The following is an 18,467-nucleotide window of genomic DNA, read 5'->3' on the forward strand; positions in this document are numbered from 1 at the left end:
GTACAATTCAGTTTCTTGAATACCCTATCCATCCTTTCTAACCACTGTTCAGCCTCTAGAGGATCTACTGTCCCCTTGAACTCTGTAGCCCCATATTTCATCAATTTGTCATACTGCCTAGCAGGAGACTGTGGTTGTACCACTGGTGTCTGTATTGGGACTTGAGTAGGCACATTACCAGCCATTTGTTGGAATATTGCAGCCATCTGCTGAGCGAACTGAGTAGGAAAGCGTGGCAGTCTTTGCTCGTGCCGCTAAACCACTGACATTGTGTAGGCCTGGGGCATCCCCTTGCACCTCAGCCTCAATAGATTGATCGACTGAACGATCACCCTCTTCCATAGTCAATGCGAGGATCTTAGATCTCTTGAACAAATAACACAAGGAGATTTCCTCCCGTTAGTGCCTATTTATAATGTAATGTACTGTATGTATCAAACAATGATATTAAGCAGTTGTACTATGAAGAAAGAATATTCAAGTAATAGGTAAAAACAGAATTTAAAAACTAAGCTCTGATACCACTTAAAACATGTCACACCCTACCCCTCTGTAAGGCATAACATGATCCCATAGTATACCTAATGAATTACCAACTTCGCCTACTAATAACCCATTAAATACACTACAAGGGATTTTTAAAACTTTTCTTACTTCTTTTACAGTGGTGAGCACTATTTACAGGTGTTAAAAACCTTTTTGAACTGAAGTGAATTAGCTAACACATTTAGACTATTAGTAATTTCTGTAAAAATTTTGGCAGAATGCCCTCTGTAATTTGGATAAAACAATTCTTCAAAAACTTGTAGAATGCACTTCAATATTTTTCTCAATCTCAAACTCCAACATAATTCAACACAAATCCACAATAATTTTTCAAATACTGAGATACAAGAAATATAATACAATTTTTACAAGTCAAAATAACTCATAATTTATGTTACAACTTTAATGTACAATTTTAATTTACAACTGCTCAAAACCAAGAACAATATGTACATACAGTGGTCATACATTACAGTATAAAATGCAAAATGTGGTATACTCATTATACCCGATAATCTTTCCCTGGATGTACTAGCAGCCTAGTCTGCTGCCCTGTCCGTCTGTCTACCTGCGATAGCAATAAAAAGCTATCGCTGAGACAATGTCTTAGTGGTGCACAACATTAACCAAATACAACTTTAAATCACAAATTATAAATCATATAAGTAGTGGATACATAAAACCATAGTTAAATTCAAGACAATGAATGTCATAAGGAATTTAACACAATATCACAATAAATCTTGGTAATCAAAACATAGTTAAATTCAGAAGACAGTGAATGTCAATAAGAATTTAAACTCCATTTCACAATCTTAAAATACGTATCAATAAATCACACACAGCTTAAAATCATGTTCCAAAGTTCAATTCATCCCAACAGCCGATGGCTAATGAGGTATTCAATTCGTCACAGAAGCCGATGGCTAATGAGGAATAACATAGCTAGCTAGTAAAAATATGAGTACTCATTCGATTCGTCCTCAATTGGCACACACCTCAACACTTCAGCCAGAGAGGGAATTCAATTCGTCCCACTAGACAAGCTAGCGAGGAATACAATCAATATACATGATAGTTGTGGTTTCAAATCATTTCCAATGCTTTTCAATCAATAAGTATCCATCAATATCATTCAAACAATTTTTCACAGTTTCAAACCATTTATAATGCTTTTCAAGCAATAAATATTCATTCAAACACATTTTCACAATTTAAAATAATAATGTACAAATAGTCATAATTCATTTCAATTGAAAAATTCAAAAGAATTAGCTGTTGTGCACAAACCTCTGATAACTGTCTCCTGGCCTTGACTCGGTGTTTCCTTCCCTTTCCCTGAGTCTTTGCTAACTGAGAAACACAATTTGAAGTGTTAGTAGTATGCCCTAGAGCATATCATTTAGTATGTATCTTGTACATATTTTTATTAATAAAAGGCATTTCCACTTTTCCGTTTACATAATATATTTATGTGTAATAGAAAAGGTCCATTGATATTTTGTTAGAAATATTATTCTTAAGTTGTTAAGAATATGAGTGACAATATTTCTAGCACGAAGTATCATAAATAGGTTCACAATCGAGGATACTTCATAATAAGGACATGACTTATCCAGAAAGATTGTATTCATGTTTGTTCCCAAGTTATTTATATGAGATATAAATAAGATGGAATGGTGAGTCTCATGCCATATAACAAACATGATAGGCACTTATAAATGATAAGTAGGCCGCACCAGTGACACTTATGACAAGCACATGGAGTTTATTCTTGTCAATGTTTTGTCATAAATCATATTAGTGCATATAATCTTTAGACCTGAGATAGCACAGTTATCTTGTATATAGGTAGTTTGAGTTTGATACTGCTTTCATACTTGTACTGTGTATGGGTATATGGGCATGTGTTGGCTCCTACTAGTTATATATGGAGGTAGGTGTTGATCAAGATGGAATATGTTCCTCTAAGTAAATAGAGATAAAATCCTATGTTCATTTAATTGTTCTTGATGTTTCAAGTTCCTGGCCAGGACAGATAGATTTATTCAGAAAAGAGTTTCTGATGAGAAAATCTTTTTAATCAAGAACTGGAATTAAAAGAGAACATAATATTCATAGCAAATGGAGTTTGACATAAGCCATGACTCCAGCTTGAGTTGGGATTTTGTAACAGAGAGATTCTAGTGCATGGTAACATATGATTATAGGTTCATTTAAGGTAAACCTTATTACTAATTGGGTGGCTATGGCATGCTATGCTAGGTGTTAACCATGGTCTATGAGGTTCATAAAATGATTTAGAGAAATCATTTATGGTAAGAAAGAGTTCTGATGATATTAAGAGTTGATATCATGTCTCATTGCCAATTAGTGATGAGCCTAGTAAGTCACACACATACACAAGTTATCACCTAATTAAATATGATTTAATTAATTAATTAAAGAGTTTAAATTGATTAATTAAATAGGTTTGGTTTGCAATTAGATTGCAAAGTCCCTAGCATGACTTGAAACCAAATCTAGATTATTGGATGTATAATATAAGTTAAATTTATATTTAAAGTGTTTAAATATGAATTTAATTAATGAGAAATTAATTAATAGAGATTAATTAATTAATTTATATTTGATATAAATTAATTAGAAGAAGAAAATAATTATTTTGGGTTAAGAACTCAAAATTAAGACACAGGGGCATTTTGGTCATTTTGCAGTGTGACACGTGGCATCATGAGATGGTGACACATGGCATAACACATAAGCTTGCCAAATGTTTTTTAATGATGTAAGATGATTAAAATCAAGATTAAATATAGGTTTGACACTTGGCACAATGTGATTGGGTCACTTAAACCTAGAGCTAATCAAAGGGTGACATGTGGCAAGGGTTTAATGTGTTAACCTAGCTATTTAAGTGTTGTTATGAGAAAATAAAATACAACCAGCAGCCACACTCCTTTGTCACGCCATTTTTCAGCCCTCCCTCTATTCTTCTTCATCTCTCATCAATTCAAAGAGATTAGCCATCAATCTCTTGTATTAAGAACACTAGAAATTGTTTCTAGTGTCCTGTTTACATCTTTAATCTCTTAAAAGGCAGAACTTGAATTTCTAATTAATAGAAAAGGCTTTAGAAGCTGTTCAAGGGCTGCCATAGGTGTTCTTGGTGTGGACAAGCTAGAGGGACAACATCTGGTGTCCTGAAGACGAATCTCAAAGGCGCAGACGCTGCAGTTGCATCAAGAGGTTAGTTTAATCGTTCTTGATTTAATCTAGGGTTCTAAAATTAATCTGATTAATTTTAAAATCTTAAATGGCAAATAAAGATCCAAAAACATATTAAAAGAGTTTTAAAATATTGTTTATCATTGAAATCAAATAGATAAAAATAAATCTTGCATGATGCATGTGACCCTAGGTAAAAATTTTTGAATTCAATGGTATAAACTTGTGTTTTTCACGCTTCCGTTCCTTCAATTGGTATCAGAGCCACTATATTTGCCATTTAGATTGTTGATTATATGATTTAATTGTGTGTTTGATCATGAGATCAAAAGTTCATTGCTGGTTGCAAAGCAAGTTGGCGGCATACTTGAAAAAACACCATCAATGGTGCGCATGGTTTGGCTTCCATGGGTGGTTTAAGGTTTGGCTTTTAATTCTGCAATTGTTGTATGATCTAAGGCCTATTCTTTGACTAATTAAAGTGTTTAATTAGTAGTTTTTATCACACAATTAAATTATGATTCAAATCAGAATTTTAAAAATTGTTTGAATGTGATTCAAATCTGAATTTTTAAAGTTGTTTGAATCATATTTAAATCTGATTTTTTAAAATTGATTGAATAAAATTCAGATTTGATTTTTTAAAAAATGTTTGAATGTGATTCAAATCTGATTTTTTAAAAAATGTTTGAATGTGATTCAAATCTGAATTTTTGAAGTTGTTTGAATGTGATTCAAATCTGAATTTTTAAATTTGTTTGAATGAGATTCAAATCTGAATTTTTAAATTTATTTGAATCATATTCAAATCTGGATTTTAAGTTGAATATGAGATATTCAATTTAATTTAAGTATGTATGTTTTATTTAATTGTTAAATAGTGATATGCATGATGGATGATCATGGACTATAAAAGACCAATGTGATTGGATTTATTTCTTTTATGTTTCTTTGGGATTGTAAATTAATTAATTTATTTTAATTTATTTTGGGCATGTATTATTAAGTTTGTAATAATTTTTGGGTTGTAATTTCATTTATTTAAGTTCTTGTAAATTCGCCTTGGTATGCCAAGGATTACTATGTAATATTGGATTGCAAGAAGTTCAAGGAGGTCAAGAGCATTGGTGGGACCGTGGGAGGAATTCAAGATCAAGTGTTGATTATGTACTCCTTCAGCAACTCTTGTAAAATGAATGAATAAAATGCACCTAGGAATGCCCCGATTCAATTCTTGGTGGCTCGAATTGAATCCCTTAGAAAGTCCATGATCATACCATATTTCGCTTATCCATGAATGCATGAGATGTATGGGAATGTATGCAATTATATGATATATGCATGCTAAATGGATAATGTGCAAAGTGAGACCTTAATAGTAAATATAATGACCATAAAATCTTCCAAACAAATGATTAAGTTGGAAATGCTATAATTAAAGTAATTATAACATAGGCCCTCCATTGGGGCAATTATTTTAAGAAATTTTAAATAGTTGCATAAGATGCAATTTATTTAAGAGATTTTCTTAAGAATAATTGTTAAGCATGAGATGTTGTAAATATGTAAATGGTTTAGTGGCCAATATTGGATGTACCTGAGGACATTAAAATTATTTGCATAATTACTGGCTCAATGGGATCAACTTAACTAATGCAAGATAAGTCAATAATTGATGTACCTGAGATTTTGAGCATTAGGGGCTAGGTAAAGGATTGAACCTCACATGAGATGTGATGGGCAAAGAGTTGCTCACTTATAGTTTATTGTAATTCCAATAATGGATGTACCTGAGGATGATCAATAGAATTATAAGAATTCAATCACCCACTAGAAATCCATCCAACTAGGATTTCCGTTTTCTACTTTGGAAGTGTAGGATTCGCTAAGTTAGTGGGAGGACCAATTTGATTAAAAGACCATAATCATTTTGGTTAATTACATGATACATTTACTAATTAATCTGGTTATTTTCTGCAGTTAATTTTCTGATAAAAATGAGCACAAAACAACCACCACCATCCAATATCCTTGCAAGCATACTTGATCACAATAGGTTGACAGGACCTAATCTGTCTGATTGGCTAAGAAATTTGAAACTTGTCCTGAACCTTGAACATATAGGATATGTTGTAGATTCAAATGTTCCTGGTCCCTTACCTCCAGAGGCCACACAAGAGGAACATGAAACTTTGGACAAGTGGAAGGAGCATGATATGAGAGCTAAGTGTTACATGCTTGCTTCCATGAGTAATGAGTTATAGAAGCAACATGAGAACATGCAAAGCGCGAGTGAGATCCTCCTTCACCTACAAGAGTTGTATGGTGAGCACAGCAGGAATGCTAGGTATGAGATATCTAGACAGCTATTCCGTATGAGGATGTCTGAGGGACAGAATGTTGGGGATCATGTCCACAAGATGATTCAGCTGATTGAGCAGTTGGAACATCTTGACTTCAACATGGATTTCCAACTACAGACGGATTTGATCCTTCAGTCCCTTCCTGAGTCTTTTGGGAATTTTGTGACAAATTTCCATATGACTAAACAGGAATGCACCTTAGCTGGTTTACTCAACATGCTGGTTATTGCCCAAAAGAATATGCCAGGCAATAAAGGAAAAGAGGTAGCTTTGGTTGCATCTTCTTCTACTGGAAAGTCCAACAAGAAGAAGGACAATAAGAAAAAGAAACCTCAGATTCCTGGTCCCTCCAAGAAAATAGCTAAACAGAAAAGGAAGACTAAAGCTGATGGTGGCAAAGGAAAGTGTTTCCACTGCCAAAAGGATGGGCACTGGAAAAGGAACTGCCCAGAGTATCTTGCTTCTCTGAAGGACAAGAAGGATACACCTTCGGAAGGTATGTCCATATCTTGTTATTTAGATTCTGATACTCATAGTTCATCTACAACTTGGGTTTTAGATCATCGTGCCGCTTCTCACATTTCTAATGATATGCAGGAACTAGCAAATAGTAGCAGCTTGCGTTCTCAAGATGTTAGAGTCCGGATTGGCAATGGCTCAACTGTTGAAGCTTTAGCCATAGGATCTAAATCTTTTTACATGTTTGGACATGTTTTGTGTTTGGATAATATTTTATATGTACCTGATGCTTTTAAGAACATCATTTCTATATCTAATTTGACTAGAAATGGCTATGAATTTCAGTTCACTGATGATGTTTGCAATATTTATTTTAAAAATAAATATATTGGTTCGGGTTATATGAATGATGGTCTTTATTATTTGGATAATAATGACAAACACAAATTGAATGCAAGTGATCTAAAAGAATGCAATGCCATGGTGAAAACCAACTCAAGTTCAAAATATATTTGGCACTTAAGGTTATGTCATGTTGCAGAAGATAGGATTGCAAAACTGGAGAAAATGGGGATTCTATCCTCATTGGGCTCTGAGCCTACTCCAACATGTGAATCTTGCCTTTAGGGCAAAATGACTAGATCACCCTTTGTTAGACAGGGGCTAAGAGCTGAAAATATTTTGGAGCTAATACATAGTGATGTATGTGGTCCATTTAAAGAAATGGCTAGAGGGGGTTTTCATTATTTTATTACCTTTACTGATGATAAATCAAGGTTTGGGTATTTGTATTTGATGAAATACAAACATGAATCTTTTGAAAAGTTCAAAGAATTTAAATCTGAAGTAGAAAATCAAACAGGAAAGAATATTAAAGCTCTTCGATCAGATCGTGGAGGTGAATATTTGAGTACTGAATTTGATGAATACTTGAGAGAGCATGGCATTGTTTCTCGGTGACTCCTCCAGAACGCCATACGGTGAATGGTGTATCTGATAGGAGAAATCGTACCCTATTGGATATGGTACGTAGTATGATGAGCTATACTGATATGCCAATCTCCTTTTGGGGATTTGCATTAGAATCAGCTTTGTATATTCTGAATAGGATTCCATCAAAATCAGTTTCTTCCACACCTTATGAGATATGGCATGGAAGAAAACCAATTCTTAAGCATGTTAAGATTTGGGGTTGTCCAGCTTATATCAAAAAGCTGAACACTGATAAATTGGAGACCAGATCAGAAAAAGGTCGATTTGTTGGATATCCAAAAGATAGTTTTGGATATTATTTTTATTTGCCTACTTCACAAAAGGTTGTGATAAGTAGAGATGTCACATTTCTTGAACAACAGTTTGTTCAAGAAGGAGGCAAAGGAAGGCAAATAGAGTTAGAATTGGAGAATTCTGACCAACCAATGCATCGATGGATATAGATCCATCTAGTCAACCAATACCCGTTGATGAAACATCAACACTGTTCCTCGTAGAACAACCGGTATCTCACCCACCTGAGATATGGTTTTCTTCATGAAGAAGAACAAGAGTTATCTACTCATGAAGAAGTAGATCATGGAGATGATCCACTTACCTATGAAGAAGCTATATCAGATATAGACTCTTCAAAATGGATTGATGCTATGAAATCCGAGATTGATTCCATGTATAAGAATCAAGTTTGGGATCTTGTTGACCCACCAAGGTATTATACCTATAGGGAACAAATGGGTTTTCAAGAAGAAAATTGGTTCGATGGAAAGGTAGAGACCTATAAGGCAAGGCTAGTAGCGAAAGGGTTTCGCCAAAGGCAAGGAATCGACTATGAGGAGACTTTCTGCTTTGTTGCCATGCTTAAATCAATTAGGATTTTATTAGCAATAGCTGCGTACTATGATTATGAGATTTGGCAGATGGATGTCAAAACCGCTTTTCTCAATGGATACATTGAAGAAAACATTTTCATGGAACAACCTAAGGGATTTGAATCCCAAGATGGTTCCAAGGTATGCAAGCTAAAGCGATCCATTTATGGGTTGAAACAAGCTTCGAGGAGTTGGAACATTCATTTTGATGAAGCCATTAAATCCTTTGGTTTTATCAAAAATGAGGATGAGCCATGTGTATATAAGAAGGTTAGTGACAGTGCTATCACTTTCCTTGTCTTATATGTGGATGACATACTGTTGATGGGTAATGACACAGGTATGTTGACGACTATAAAGGTATGGTTGTCAAATACATTCTCCATGAAAGACTTAGGGGAGGCAACCTATATTCTTGGGATTCGCATCTATAGAGATAGAGCGAAAAGAATAATTGGTTTATCCCAAAGTATATACTTGGAAAAGGTGTTAAAGAGGTTTAACATGCTTGATTCCAAGAGAGGATTGTTACCAGTGAGACATGGTATCCATCTTTCTAAAGAGATGTCTCCAAAGACACCTGAAGAAAGAGATAAGATGGTCAGGATTCCATATGCTTCGGCTATTGGAAGTTTAATATATGCAATGTTGTGTACTAGGCCAGATATCGCATATCTTTGTTAGTTTGACTAGCGGTATCAATCCAATCCAGTTTGGAACATCGATAGTCACAAGAATATCCTTAAGTACTTGAGAAGAACTAAGGATTTATTCTTGATTTATGGAGGTGGAGACTTGCAATTGGATGGTTATACCGATTACGATTTCCAATCGATATCGATGATAGAAAGTCTACCTCGGATATGTGTTCATTTGTAATGGAGGTGCGATCGGTTGGAAGAGTTCCAAGCGAGCACGATTGCAGATTCCACTACGAAGCCGAGTATATTCTTTGCATCGAGATCTTTGCAAAGGAAGGCTGTTTGGATAAAGAAGTTTGTGACAGAACTTACAGTAGTTCCTTCCATTGAGTCGTGGTTCCACTACACCGTGACAATAATGGAGCGATCATCTGAGCTAAGGAACCAAGGTCTCACCAGAAATCCAAACACATAGAAAGGCGCTACCACATTATCAGAGAAATAGTTGGGCGAGGTGATGTAGCCATGCAGAAAATAGCATCAGCTGAAAATCCAGCTGATCCATTCACTAAGCCTATGTCACAGACTCAGTTAGATTGACATCTTGAGAAGATAGGTCTAAGATATTGTAATGAATGGCTCTAGTGCTAGTGGGAGATTGTTAGTAGTATGCCCTAGAGCATATCATTTAGTATGTATCTTGTACATATTTTTATTAATAAAAGGCATTTCCACTTTTCCGTTTACATAATATATTTATGTGTAATAGAAAAGGTCCATTGATATTTTGTTAGAAATATTATTCTTAAGTTGTTAAGAATATGAGTGACAATATTTCTAGCACGAAGTATCATAAATAGGTTCACAATTGAGGATACTTCATAATAAGGACATGACTTATCCAGAAAGATTGTATTCATGTTTGTTCCCAAGTTATTTATATGAGATATAAATAAGATGGAATGGTGAGTCTCATGCCATATAACAAACATGATAGGCACTTATAAATGATAAGTAGGCCGCACCAGTGACACTTATGACAAGCACATGGAGTTTATTCTTGTCAATGTTTTGTCATAAATCATATCGGTGCATATAATCTTTAGACTGAGATAGCACGATTATCTTGTATATAGGTAGTTTGAGTTTGATACTGCTTTCATACTTGTACTGTGTATGGGTATATGGGCATGTGTTGGCTCCTACTAGTTATATATGGAGGTAGGTGTTGATCAAGATGGAATATGTTCCTCTAAGTAAATAGAGATAAAATCCTATGTTCATTTAATTGTTCTTGATGTTTCAAGTTCTGGCAGACAGATGGATTTATTGAGAAAGAGTTTCGATGAGAAAATCTTTTAATCAAGAACTGGAATTAAAAGAGAACATAATATTCATAGCAAATGGAGTTTGACATAAGCCATGACTCGGCTTGAGTTGGGATTTTGTATGAGAGAGATTCTAGTGCATGGTAACATATGATTATAGGTTCATTTAAGGTAAACCTTATTACTAATTGGGTGGCTATGGCATGCTATGCTAGGTGTTAACCATGGTCTATGAGGTTCATAAAATGATTTAGAGAAATCATTTATGGTAAGAAAGAGTTCTGATGATATTAAGAGTTGATATCATGTCTCATTGCCAATTAGTGATGAGCCTAGTAAGTCACACACATACACAAGTTATCACCTAATTAAATATGATTTAATTAATTAATTAAAGAGTTTAAATTGATTAATTAAATAGGTTTGGTTTGCAATTAGATTGCAAAGTCCCTAGCATGACTTAAAACCAAATCTAGATTATTGGATGTATAATATAAGTTAAATTTATATTTAAAGTGTTTAAATATGAATTTAATTAATGAGAAATTAATTAATAGAGATTAATTAATTAATTTATATTTGATATAAATTAATTAGAAGAAGAAAATAATTATTTTGGGTTAAGAACTCAAAATTAAGACACAGGGGCATTTTGGTCATTTTGTAGTGTGACACGTGGCACCATGAGATGGTGGCACATGGCATAACACATAAGCTTGCCAAATGTTTTTTAATGATGTAAGATGATTAAAATCAAGATTAAATATAGGTTTGACACTTGGCACAATGTGATTGGGTCACTTAAACCTAGAGCTAATCAAAGGGTGACATATGGCAAGGGTTTAATGTGTTAACCTAGCTATTTAAGTGTTGTTATGAGAAAATAAAATACAACCAGCAGCCACACTCCTTTGTCACGCCATTTTGCAGCCCTCCCTCTATTCTTCTTCATCTCTCATCAATTCAAAGAGATTAGCCATCAATCTTGTAACACCCCTAAGTTCGGTAGTGCGTTCTGCTGTTCCGGTGACCAGTGTTGTCCGGAAAGCTAGGATGCCTAGAACCACACTTCAATGTGAGTGAGGAGACATAAAATAATAAAATACAAGAAAAGAAAATACAAGAAAAACAAAGGAAAAATAATAGCAAAGAAATGTAACCAAGTTAAGCGAGCCGAGAAACCTAGCGATGGGTGACCGCACCGGGAAGTCACGGCGTGGACCGTTGACTAGCCCTGGACTGCGGGGAACCCTGGAAAATATTTTTAGGACTCCAATAAATATTTATTGAAGTATAAATATCATTAGAAAGATCAAAGAAAAATTAAATAATTAGTACAAAGAAAAGTGAGAAATCGAAAAACAGACAAAACCCGGTAATACCGAAAAATCGGGAATGCCACCCGAACAGGGGCATTATGGTCATTTGACATCCCGAATTATCTTTTGACCTAAATGTCCATTAAAAATAAATAGTATTACACTTAGAAAATAAAATGAAAAATTAATTTGGTGGTACCTAAAGAAAATAGCTAAAATCATGGGTTAAATGTGGAATAAGTGGGAGTTAAGTTTATAATATGATTAAATTTATGAGTGGACCACTAATGCATAAAATAAACACATAATAGGGCAGCTGTAACTCCACTAAACCAGCAGAAATATTCATTTTCTCCAAAGCATTCAAACATGCCGAAGTGAAGGTGAGAGAAATCTCCCATGGCCGCCCACCTTCAACCCTTCACAACCCCATGATCAAGCCTCCTTTTCCCACACCTTCCTTCATGAAACTTTGTCTACTCATCACAAGGAAGAGATTGATACCAAATTTGAGAAGTTTGGTGAAGGTTTAGCAAGTTACAATCAAAGTTACCAAAGACTCAGGAAAAGGGAAGGAAACACTGAGTCCAGATCAGGGAGACAGTCATCAGAGGTTTGTGCACAACTAGTTTTTAACTGATTTTGTTTTGAATATTTCATATGATTAAATGATATATTTTTCTTATGAATTATGTTTAACAAGCATTGGATTTAATTCCATGATTATTGAAAATTGTTATTGTATGTATGAATTTGGCTTTGTGAAATGGTATTTCCATAAGTATTAAGCATTGTTATGGATTAAGTAAATTATGTTTTGGAAAATTGTGATAGAATATGTTTTGAATTGTGATGGTAATATTCATGGAAAAAATGAAAACTTTATTATTTGAATTGTGATGAGCATAAAAATTATTGGATATTGGAATTGACTTTGAATCGAATTATATTGTGATTTATGCTCGCTAAAAGGATTGTGATATTGTTTTATATCTCACTATAGATGCTTGACTAGGTTATTACCCGTCTCTCTCATTTGTTGAGAAGACAATGGAGTGAGTTGTGTTTTGATTACCATGGTACGTGCACAGGCTTAGATTTTCCTCTGATTTGAGGTTAGATCTAAGTTTATTTTATCGTTATGGCCCTTGCGGAAGATTCATTATTGTGATGGTACTGTGCACGATGATTCGACCTCCCCGACCATAGGGAGTTAGAATCAGATTCGACCTCCCCGACCATAGGGAGTTAGAATCACATCGAATATGGCCCTTTCGGATTAGTCTTGCATATTAGTGAGATAAAGATTGATTTTTGAGATACAGTATGATTTTTGAGATACAGTATGATTTTTGAGATACAGTATGATTTTTGGGATACATAATGATTTTTGAGATACAGAATGGCTTTTGAATGGTAAGGAATGGTGATTTCAATTATGGTTTATGTATAATTGATTTTGTTGGAATTACTTAAATGGATAGTCATGATTTGATAAATTGAATTTTGTGCTTCAAGTCATTTATACAAATGATTTACATTATTGGAAATGAATATTTTGAGTTTTGGAATTTGATCAGTATTCAGATTCTCAAATTATTTACTGTAAAATTTGTCAATGTATATTGTACTATGTTTTAAATTATAGTTGTGCACCACTGAGTTCACCACTCAGCGATAGCTTTGCATCTTTATCGCAGTAAGAAGAGCATAGAGCAGTGATTAAGTTGCTTTGAGGATACATTCAGATCAGCTCCAGGTATATCATAGATATACCCATGTACATAGGTTTTGATGTATGCATGTAATAATATGTATGTAAATTATTTGAGCAGTTGTATAGAAACTCTTGTAAAATATTTTGGTATGTAATTAAATGTAAATTATCGTGAATGTAAATATGAGATTTCATTTACTTAAATAGTTTTGTATTATATTTCTTGTATCTCAGTCTTTGAAAAATCACTATGGATTTGAATTGAGAAATATATTGGAGTTGAGATTTGCAAATACATATTGAAGTGCTTTTTACAGGTTTTCTGAAGAACTGTTTTATCCAAAATACAGATGGCACTCTGCCAAAATTTTTACAGAAACTCCAATTAAGTCAAATGTGTCGGTTTATCACTTGATTCAAAAGTTTTTAACACCTGTAAATAGTGCTCACCACTGTAAAAGAAGTAAGAAAAGTTTTGAAAATCCCTTGTAGTGTATTTAATGGGTTATCAGTAGACGGAGTTGGTAATTCATTAGGTATACTACGGGATCATGTTATGCCTTACAGAGGGGTAGGGTGTGACAAATCTCTTGAATTAAGAACACTAAAAATTGTTTCTAGTGTCCTGTTTACATCTTTAATCTCTTAAAAGGCAGAACTTGAATTTCTAATTAATAGAAAAGGCTTTAGAAGCTGTTCAAGGGCTGCCATAGGTGTTCTTGGTGTGGACAAGCTAGAGGGACAACATCTGGTGTCCTGAAGACGAATATCAAAGCGCGGACACGTTGCGAAGGCATCAAGAGGTTAGTGTAATCGTTCTTGATTTAATCTAGGGTTCTAAAATTAATCTGATTAATTTTAAAATCTTAAATGGCAAATACAGATCCAAAAACATATTAAAAGAGTTTTAATATGTTGTTTATCATTGAAATAAAATAGATAAAAATAAATCTTGCATGATGCATGTGACCCTAGGTGAAAATTTTTGAATTCAATGGTATAAACTTGTGTTTTTCACGCTTCCGTTCCTTCATGAAGTTTTTCAGTACTAAATTAAACTGTCTCTAATGATAATGCTTGATAAGTAATTCACTGAATGCTATTATTTGCTTAATCAACCTCATATATCGACCCTAGATGCGTTTTAGGTAAATTAGGTTTTAGTGTTACTAACATGTCACATTCGATAGTCTTTTAGGGTTGGTACATGTTACCAATTTCAGTTCCGTGTATACTGCATTTTCTTGCAATTTACTGGATTCCGGGATACAAGTTTGACCTAGCCTGACGACCTAGTTCCCTCCCTTTTCAGGTTTCGGTCAAAACTACAAACTTGTAGATCTATGTCTTATTGCACGCGGAGCAAAATTTCAGGTCATTCTGAATTATGTAGACCAAGTTATGGTCATTTTACTATTGCTGGTCAAATTGCCCCAAAATTGGTCATTTTAGGTCAATTTTGGTTCGGCCAGTTTTTGGACCCGAACTTGTGCAAGCTTTTTGACTTGCTTATGGTCATTTCTGGGCTTTGGTGTCTTCATAAGACTTGTAGATATGGGTCTTAACTATTCATGGTCAAAATTTCAGGTCAATTGGACCTGTTTTGAGTGAGTTATGGCCTAAAAACTAACTGCTGCCCAAATGGTAACTTTTCAGGCCTTATTTGCACTTAATCCGGATTTGGTCATTTTTCAAGCTACCTTGCAAGCAGAATTTTGGCAAGCTTTCTTCATAAAAGTTGGCACATTTTGTGCCTAGTTTCACCTCCAATTGGTCTCATACCAATTGGAGCCACACACTTAAAGTTCTAGGTTCAAAACACAAACTGCCTTATTGCATTTCCTTCATACACATCAAGGATCACTTTTAACACTTACCAAACTCAACATTCAAGCCAATTCTGGTTGTACCATGACCTAAACATAATTCACAACACATTATTGGTCATTTTGGCAGCTTACAATAACATTCAACATACACCATAAAGTGCAGAATTTGTCAAACTCATTTACCACAATTCAATCACCTATCCATAACACTTTTACATGTTCAACCTCACACCATCACACACATACCCAAACTGCCATAATAACCAACACAATTCAACATTAATATTCCATAACCCAAACATGAAATAACATCCTTATGGTTCACCAAACCAGGCTGCCATTTCATGCATTACATTCCCATAATTTCCAAGCATTCAAATTTCAATACACATTCACATATACTAAGTATACATCACCCAAATAATTTCCTACACCATATACATTTAATCAATCCTTTTATTCACCATTTACAAGCAAAAATAAATTGTCTTCAAGGTGTTTCCATGGCTGCCAAAAGTACACTTCCCCCTTTAAACATCAAACCTCAAAAATTTCTCCATAAATCAAACACCCATAACATCCTTACAAATTTTAACAAAACAACAATAAAAAATACAAACTTACCTATTGATGAGGCTTGTTAAATCTTCACCAAACTCCCTTGAAATTAGTATCTACTTCTTCCTTGTGCGGTGGGGATCAAGATTAGTAAAGAAGCTTTGGTGTTTGGAGGTGGAATGGAGGAGGTTAGGACGCTTCACTCAAATTCGGCAATGGTGGATTTCTGAGGTTTTATTTCGGCTTGGATGAAAGGAATGAAGAAGATGAAGTTTAGTGGAAGTACACCTGCCCATATGATGTTAATTTAATCCCCAAAGTGCTCCACTCACCCATTTTTAATGATTTAATAAGTGAAAAGTGTTAATTACCCAATTTGAACCCCATTTTTCCTATTTCTATTAGGTACCCCTAATTTAATTTTTCATTATATTTTCCAAGTGTAATATCATGTATTTTCAATGGACATTTAGGTTAAAAGACAACTCGGGGTGTCAAATGACCACAATACCCCTGTTCGGGTTGCATTCCCGATTTTTTGGTAACACCGGGTCTTGTCCGTTTTTCGATTTCTCACTTTTCTTTGTACTATTTAATTAATTTTTCTTTGATATTTCTAATGATATTTATACTTCAATAGGGGTCTATTTAAGTCCTAAAAATATTTTCCAGGTTTCCCGCGGTCCAGGGCTAGTCAATGGTCCACGCCGTGACTTCCCGGTGCGATCACCCATCGCCAGGGTTCTCGGCTCGCTTAACTTGGTTACATTTCTTTGCTATTATTTTTCTTTTGTTTTTCTTGTATTCTCTTTTCTTGTATTTCATTATTTTATGCCTCCTCACTCATAACGAAGTGTAGTTCTAGGCATCCTAGCTGTCCGGACAACACTGGTCACTGGAATAGTAGAACGCACTACCGAACATAGGGGTGTTACAGTTTCACTTCAGTTCAAAAAAATTTTTTAACACCTGAAAATAGTGCTCACCATTGTAAAAAGAAGTAAGAAAAGTTTTAAAATCCCTTGTAGTGTATTTAATGGGTTATCAGTAGACAAAGTTGGTAATTCATTAGGTATACTACGGGATCATGTTATGCCTTACGGAGGGGTAGTCTTCTTTAATTTTGTTTTTGAATAACTCTATTTGGAGTTTTATAGCTCAAGTTATGCCATTTTTCCCATGGCTGGCCGGATTGGCCATAACCCAGAATTTCTGGGTAGAAATTGGTTCTGACAATTTTGGTGTCCTAATTTATGAGTTACTATTCTCCATGAAAGTTGTTCTAAATTTTCTTAGCTTTCCATGGGTTTAAAAATCAGGTCATTTGGACCTTTCTACCCAAAGTTATGGCCAAATGTCACTTTTATGAGGTCTACAATTAGTTAACCGGATTTGGTCAATTTTTAGGTCATCCTAAGTTGGTTTTTTGGGCAAGGTTTCTTCAACAAAGTTGTGGAATTATGACCCTAGTTTCACCTCCAATTGGCCTTGCACCAATTAAAGCTACACAATTCAAGTTATGGCTGACCAAACACACTGGACTCAAGTCTAGAAATTCTGGCACAGTTGGGGCAGCATACCAATTCTTAATCCATTGCCACAACTCATTCCAAATTATGGTCAATTCACTTCAAATGGTCAATAATTCACCATTAGAACACTAATTCACCATCAAGTGAGCAAAACCCTAATTTTTGCTTAAACCCTAATTCCAAATTTTCCATTTATCACCATACATAACAAATCAAAGATCTCATATTTATATTCTCATCAAGGGCAACCAATACACCAATTTAATTCAAAGAAAATCATTAAAACCCTAATAATTTCATGGCTGCTAAAATTCAAGGTAGGTTCAAACATGTGTATTTTGTTTAAATTTCAACAATTTCTCGTTGAATTTAGTATCCTAATAAAGAATTTAGGGAGAGAGTGGAAGTAATTGACACTAACCTTTATGTATGCCAACCAAAGCTTGACAAACCTCTTTATTTCCACTTCTTTTTGCTGTCTCAAGCTTCCCCAAGGTGCAAGGAGAAATTTTAATGAAAGGAGTAAGGAGTTTTATGGTGGGAAACCAACTAAATTGAAGATGTGAAGATGGAAGAGCTATGAAGGAGAGTGAGAGAGGTTTCAGCCACTATGAGAACCAAGGAAGAAGAAGGTGTTTTTAATTCAATTCATCCCTAATTTAACTTTTACACTTGAAGTTGTCCACATGTGATTGGTTCGAAAAAGTCTACGTGCATAATTATGATGTCATAAATGGAATTTTAACTTCATTTGTTTTGTTTTCTTTTCATCTATTTTAATTTATTTTTAATAAATTTTTCTTCAATATTTATTCATATTTTATATCATATACCTTGTCACACCTTACTCCTCCGTAAGATGTAACATGATTCCATAGTACACCTGATGAATAACCATACTTCGTCTACTGGTAACCAATTAAATATACTACAAGGGATTTTAAAATAATTTTTGTGAAATTAAATAGTGGAGGGAACGTTGAATATTTCTTAAAAAGCCTTTAAGTGAAATTTTGGTCATGGATAAAATCATCGATTAAAATCTAGTGTCACAAAAATTTTTCAAAATTTCGGCAGAGTGCCGG

Source organism: Hevea brasiliensis, chromosome 14 (genome assembly GCF_030052815.1).
Source record: "Hevea brasiliensis isolate MT/VB/25A 57/8 chromosome 14, ASM3005281v1, whole genome shotgun sequence".
NCBI classification, from domain to species: Eukaryota; Viridiplantae; Streptophyta; class Magnoliopsida; order Malpighiales; family Euphorbiaceae; genus Hevea; species Hevea brasiliensis.